Source organism: Drosophila persimilis, unplaced genomic scaffold, assembly GCF_003286085.1.
Source record: "Drosophila persimilis strain 14011-0111.01,24,50 unplaced genomic scaffold, DperRS2 tig00000191-arrow-pilon, whole genome shotgun sequence".
Taxonomy (NCBI): domain Eukaryota; kingdom Metazoa; phylum Arthropoda; class Insecta; order Diptera; family Drosophilidae; genus Drosophila; species Drosophila persimilis.
Window position 1 is genome coordinate 9,627,363 of NW_020825298.1, and position 7,273 is coordinate 9,634,635.

Consider the following 7,273-nt stretch of genomic DNA (forward strand, 5'->3'; position numbering starts at 1 on the left):
TTTTATAAAGACAATTTTTCATACAGTAGAACTTCCATATAGCGAATATCAGGGGGAATTTTTTATAGGGAAATAATATAGAATTAATTTTGAAGTAATATTCCCGAAATATAAATAGCAACCCTCGTAAAGAAAATTTTTAATACAGTCGAACTTCCATATAGCGAATATCAGAGGGAATTTTTTATAGGGAAAATTCGTAATATGGAATTAATTTTTAAGAATATTCTATAAAAAATATAGAGTAAAATAATAATAAATTCTTTTTAAAGAAAACATCGTTTTACGGAGGTTCGTGGTAGAGAAGTTCGACTGTATAAAATATTGGGGGCCAAGCACCCTGCGCACTCGGCTCACTCGCTTCCTTCCAAAATATAATAGAGAAATAATCCCATTGCTTTCTTAACCTTCCACCTCCCAATATATGGAATCAATATCGAATTTAATTGAATTCATTTTAATAGTAAAGGAATTTATTTTTTTATAATTTTTCCAATTTTTGAGTCTTTCTATGCTTAAAATATAACCTCCTCTATTCCTACATTTTCCATCGTTTCTCCACCTGGATTTCTCTCAGTGCTGCAATTGATATATGAGTACGTTTAGTGGCAGACTCTGACGCTTCGAACCCATCGCCTCCATCGCCTCGTGGCACCCCGACACCGATCGTGGGGCACACAGACTCCACACCGAACTGCGGAATGTAATTACAAGTCATCTACCCGATGTTTTTGACCATTTAAGCCACAACGAAACGAAGAAGAAACCCCCCCAAGAAGGGGGAACAGTAGCCGGCAATCAGACAATAAACACCGACAGAAACAAATTTCCATTCATGTATTGGGGCCTAGACACACGCATAATTGCTAATGCCATTTAAATGTGGAAGAACCCTGTTAACCCCCCCAGTCATCTTCCCCTTCCACGGCCCCATCCGAGTGCAGCGGAAATGTGGAAAGTGACGAAGGCGATTTCTCTTTGGTCTATTGTGGAGATCTCTGAACCCCGTAATCGTATTACGAAACCTATTTCGATACCAAAATGAGAACAAACTGTTCTCGCAGACAGTTTTACAGTTTTAAGCAGGGGAGCAGGGAGCCCACCATCCAAGGCATAGATTGGAAGAACTATGTCATTCGATTAGAACTATGAATAGTTGTCATTTATGGTTGATATTCAGGGAAACGATTGTAGGTTTAGGCGGGAAGACAGTAAAAAAACTTGAGCAGGAAACTCCCTGTTCGCTCTGTACGAAAAAAAAACACTAATCGAAGTAAACGAAGTTGGGAATAGTCATTATAAATTCATAATCTTATCAATTAGGAGGCGATAGTGCACTAGAAGGTCGAATTTTAGAGGAGATTGTTCTGCAAAGGCCACAGAAAAAAATGATTAAAAAGGTATTATAATTTTCGTGCAAAAAATGGATATTTTTGGGTAATATTACGATATATTTGGGTAGGTTTCTAAGAGGATTTTTTATATATGGAAAAGGGATCATCAGAAGAATATGTATAGAATTTTGAAGGGATAGAAAATCTATTAGAAGAACTATATTTGGGTTTCCGAATGCATAAAATAGTAAAACGATAAATTTAGAATTAATTTGGGTAATTTCTAGACCTTGTCTCTTCCCAAATTCCATGTGGGTTGACCTTAAGGAATGTGCCGAAAAGAAACTGCACACATATTACGATATATTTGCCCATTTCTAAGATGATTTTTCATCAGATGAATATGTGTAGAATTTTACAGAGACTTTACAGAGACAGAAAATCCATTAGAAGTACTATTTTTGGATCTCCGAATGCATAAACTAATAATACGATAAATTTAGAATTAATTTGGATAATTTATAGATCTTGTTTCTACCCAAATTCCATGTGGGTTGACCTTAGTTGGAGTTCACTTTAATGTGAAACATGTCCCAGCCTTCGTCATCGCCCTGGCAGGTTGTGAATCGCGTTTACTTCAGGCCAAAGTTCTATGTAAATATTGCTGTGCAACAGGCCCTCCCAACAGATGACCTTTGCCCACCCAACCACCCAACAATGCCCTGGCTTACATACGGGCTCCCCCCTTTGGGGCTGGGAATTTCCTGCGAAAACGCAGCCCATCAATTTCCCTAGAAATGCGATACAGTAGATATTTGGACAATAAATAGAAATAGTAGGTGTATTTTTAGCCCCGGGGCGACTTCGAATGCTAATTGAAGTTTAGTTGAAAATTAAAAACTTAATAATACTTAAGGCCTCTCATCGATTTCTGTCAGCCAGCCAAGACCGGAGTGGGTTCGGGTCTGAATTTTCGGTGTATTTATGAATAATGGGGCGACATTCGTAAAGTGCCAAATGGGGGGTGGCTCCTGGCGGCTCAAGTCGGCTTACAGCTCTGAAGCCCACGAACTCCCGCAATGAAACAATTTGCGGCTCAGCAACTAAGACAAATTAAACCCCATTGCAGCTCAATTATAATTAGCAAAACATTTAACTGATTGCCCCGCCCTGTCGTCGGCAGTTCCAAATTCCAAATTCCGTTTCCAAAATTCTAAACAAATTGGCTGTCGCCCTATCTAGACACCGTTTCCCCCTTTTTTGGCATTGAGTCATCCGCCGTTTCCCGGTATCAGGCGGTGCTATCTTGAGCCACTAGCCAGGTCTTACTGTAATTGACTAATGAATGCCATTCATTGTTTCTGCGTTTTGTTTTTGAGTTAATTTGGATTGTTATTGGTTCGATTTATGGGCAGGCGCTTTCGCAAGAACAGACACAGGTGCCAGACACCAATGGCCATCACGTGGCGTCTGATCGATTAATATACTCGTAAGAGTCACTCAAGTGCGGAAGTTTAAAGGAGATTCCCAGAATTGCGATTCAAGGGAAAGAACCAGACTCAAAATCGGTAGAGCACGGTTCAGGCGGATGATATCAGTATTTTGAATGGTGGAAAGGTACCTGGGATATCCTCTAGACAGGTATTCGATGAAGTAAGAATTATATACAGTTCATAATTAACATCAATAGCACTCTGTTTGAACTCCCACAGCTTTAGGCATTACTCTACCCAAATATTCCCTATCTGAGACACCCCCAAACGGTCCACAATCTTTGAACTATTAACCAAAACAAAGCCAATTAAAATCTAGGCAAAAAGGGAAGTCCCTTACCCAAAAAAAGACTGCCCCATTCCAAAGATTGTCAACCATTGCCCACTTGAGGGGAGTTTACGAGTGCTATCACGCCAAGACCTAGCCCAACCCGAACCTGGAACGATAGGGATAGCGATAGGGAAGAGTCGAAATCTGAACTGAACTTTGATCGCACCAAAACATCGGACCATATTCCGATAGATTCCAACCCCCCAACCCATTGAAAGAGCTCTGCGAATTCCCAGAATTGTAGAGCTGAAGAACTGTAGAGCTGTAGAGCTCTCCAGAGAGCACTCGAGTGTTTGTGTGGAGTGCAGAGCGCGAAATCAGGTGAATTTAGTAAACTTTAATCACGAGCCTTCAACTTATTTGTTAATTTTGCAAATTATATTTTATTGTTTGGCCCCTATCGCGCTTCCGATTGACGATTGACGGAGGGGGGGTGGTGCAGGACTCCTTTGACACAAAATTAACTTATCAGTAGCAAAGAAATCAATAACTCTTATCGTCCAGTCGCTGACTTTTTGGTCTTTTATGTACATTTTTTATAAAGATAGTGATTCATATGTAAATTATAGAGAAAACTATATGGCTCGATAAGATTTCAGTGAGATATCTCATGTTTATTTATAGCAAAATGAACACCTGATGGGTTTGAAAAGAAAGAAGTCAGGGAGAGGGCCAATGTGAACCGAAGAAAGCTGGGAATTATAAGAATCTATGGAAATTTTGATCCTCTAGGCTTTGTTGAATATTTATTCCATATTTTTACTGATTTAAAGCGGTTCTTTTTGTACAAAACATGCTCATGAACACTTCTTCTTTATTCCAAAGATTTTTCAATTCTTTTGAAGCCTCTTCTTCAATGATAAGAAAGAGCAAACATAAATAATACAATATGTCTTATCTGTATACCCTCCTTACATTTTCACTGCTGTTTTTCCATCACCAATAAGTGAGTGAAAGGTCCCAATATTATACATAAATTTATTCTGAAATTATTCCATAAATCCCCTCAAAATTGCTCAATCCCGGCTGAAAGAAGTCTTATCCTTCTACCAAATAAATTCCCTTAAGCTCTTCCCCTACAGGGCATCCAATTGTCGCCGTAGCTCCGCTCACCCATCAATCGATACCCATCAAATTGATTAGTTTTGTGGTGGGCTCTCGGCCGGAGTGTGTCTTGGGCAAATGCCAATTGTCGAACACGTCAACGATGATATGCAAAGTGTTGAAGTTGCCTCAAGTGCTGTTCCTCCACGACAGGTTCTTTGGACTTTATCTCTCGCACAGTTACGGCCTTATCGGGGAGTGGCCGGGGGCAAACAAATTGAACTCATTTTTCTTTTAAGCAAAAGAGGCTTCGCCACGAGTCGAGTCCACATAAATATTCCAATAATACCTAACCTGTCGTCTTGGTCTGGTCTTGTCTGTTCTGGTCTTAATCAGTTCAAGAGGCGCACCGAATATGGTAAATGGGAAAATGCAGTCAAGATAATGCACCGAGGAGGCCGGGTTCCATGCGGTTACCATTTTTATCTAATTAGGCTAAGCAGGCATGACCAAGAACAAATATTTATTATTGTACTGTAAAAATAATCAATCACTTGATCGTTACAGCAAATGGTACCACCAGCCCCCCTGCCCCACCCCCCCAAGATAACGGCATTTGAATAAGAGAAAAACAGAAACAGAAATAAAAGGAAATGCAGTTCCAACTTGTCCACCGATACTTGAACCCGAAAGAAAAAAACCCCAAGCAAAGCACAAGTGTTATGCTAATAAAAACATATCGAGACGATCGATCCGTGCCATCCGTGCCGTCCGTACCGTCCGTACCGTCCGTACCTTATCGCCAAAGGCAACAAAGTACATATGTACATAAATACATACATATATGCCCGTATTGATATAGATATAAACATCAAACAAATCGAGAAGGGAGGGTTGGGTAGGGTAGGGGAGGGTAGGGTAGGGGTAACTGCCCAAGACGATAATATTTAAAGTGTAAATCGATCGGTTTTCCTTACACTCTCTTTTGTTTATTGTATTTATTTCAATTTCAATATTATTTATCGCCTGGCGGTGGCTGGCTCTTTGCCGCGACATTGCGAAAGGTGTCGTCCGGGGTGGGGCGGGGGGGAATGAAGGAGGGCGAGGTGGCACTTCAACGCTTCAGAGTAAACCTTGATGCAGGCCCCTGTTTACCCACAGGGATGGGGGGTGAGGGGGGAGGGGAATGCCACCAGTTGGAGTCAAGGGAATGACATATGTATACCTTTTGGCTATGGGATAGTTTTTCCTGGCCTTCATAGAATTTTTTTGGTTGGGAAAAACCCCCGATCGAAAATCGTAGCAACATAAATTAAAGACGGTTTCATTTTTATTAAAGGCTGTTCAAGATTATAGATTAGGATTGTGAAATTAAATTCGTGTTTTTTCAATTGCGTGATTCACGATTAGGGGTCCAGGAATTCTGGGGAACTACTATCATAAAAGAAGGGCCGTTCGCAACAGAACGATTTACTCTACAAAAGAAATTACTTCAGCCACAACAAATTTTAGGATATTTGCGATACAAATTTGTATTTTTTACCCCAAGAAAACATTGATAACATTTATCAGTGCCTTAAAAAATTAGAAACCCACCAAAAAAGATGAAAAGGGGGATTCCTGGCATATTTTTGAAGGAATTATTTTTATATATAATTAATTGGTGGATTGGAAAGTTCTAGGCCTTTGCGATGGAAATATTCGACAAAATCGCAACAAAATATAAAGAAAATCTAATGAAATTTGTATTAAAATCCACTGCTTGCAATGTCCCAACGACAAGAAGCCTTTGAAGCCAAGGATCTGAACGAGCAGGAGGGCCCTCGAGGAGGCCACACAAAAGTCTGTCAAAAAGGCCAAGAAATGATTCCCTTTTTGGTGCGACAGCTATGAAATTGATAGACAAATGTCTGTACAGAATATACAAAAGGAATTTCTTTATATCGAAATCTGTATCGACATAAATATTTATACAAACAATTCCTGAGTGTGTGATTGGGACATAAAATATTCCCCTGAATAGTGTCCATCAAAATATTCATTTTTATTCTATGTAATATTCTTTTAAATTACCTTTTTGTTGTATTATTCTTATGATCGTATATTGTATAACTTGTGACCTCAAAATGGCAAACAAAAACTCTTCTCACTGGGCCAAACAAAAATCATTATCATATTCGTCACTTGCACTCTTGGCCCGAACAATCTGTGGCAGAATTCGTTTGAAACTCACTTTGGTGCAACCCCAAAAATTTTCGTATATTTTGCGTCTTGGCCTCCCGACCGACAAGTCGCACAAATGCCGTCGTTAAAACGCAGAAAATGCGGCACAAAAGAGCCACACAAAACGCGGCGCGTGAGGGGCGATCGTGGGGCAAGAGCGGTGTGGATCGGATCGGATCTCGGATCGGTTCAGAGCAGAGGCATCACGCGGACAGGCTCTGGCTCTGGGTCTGCCGTGGGTTCTGGTTCTGGCAGTTGGTGGCAAAGTCCGTGTGGTGTGGAGACGCGAGAGCGCGCGCACTTGAGCTACAACCACTGAACGCTGAACTGAACTGAATTGAAGCCAGCTTGTGGCTGAGTATCTGAAAGATGCGCGCGGATCGGCGAAAAGCGCTGCAACAAGTTTTTTTCTTCCTTTTGTTTCTTTTGCGAAAAACGGCAAAAAAAACAACAACAAAAGGCACATAAACAAACGGCAGCCACTGCACTCAAACAATTGCATTTTTTTGTCGCTGTATGCGTGCACACACACACACACACGTGAGTGTGCAACATTGCAATTGTTGCCCAGAGAGTGGAGAGCGAGAGAGAGAGAGAGAGAGAGAGAGAACCCAGTGATAAGATGTCGCTCACGTGGTGGCTGCCGCTCTCTGGGATCGTTCTCTCCACCAACACCAGTGCAAAAAGCTGCGATCGCTCTCTTCACGCATACCAGTGCAAAAGCTCTCCGATCCGCAAAAAGTTGCTCTCTCTCTCTCTTTGGATGCCTCTTAGGTTCCACAAAAGCTGTCGCTGTGTGCGAAGCTCTCGTGCGGAAAAGAGATGGCAATGTGCTGCTGATTTACGAC

General features: G+C 41.0%; 1 protein-coding gene across 1 annotated transcript in view; it reads right to left on the minus strand.

The window, feature by feature from the left end:
* Positions 1 to 6,702, minus strand: part of LOC6589095 (protein nubbin) — a 45,956-nt gene extending 39,254 nt beyond the window's left edge. Inside the window, exon 1 of the mRNA XM_026988900.1 lies at positions 6,276 to 6,702. The gene's annotated coding sequence lies outside the window, so the exon portion shown is untranslated. The remainder of the gene's footprint in view (positions 1 to 6,275) is intronic.
* Between the last annotated feature and the right edge of the window lie 571 nt (positions 6,703 to 7,273).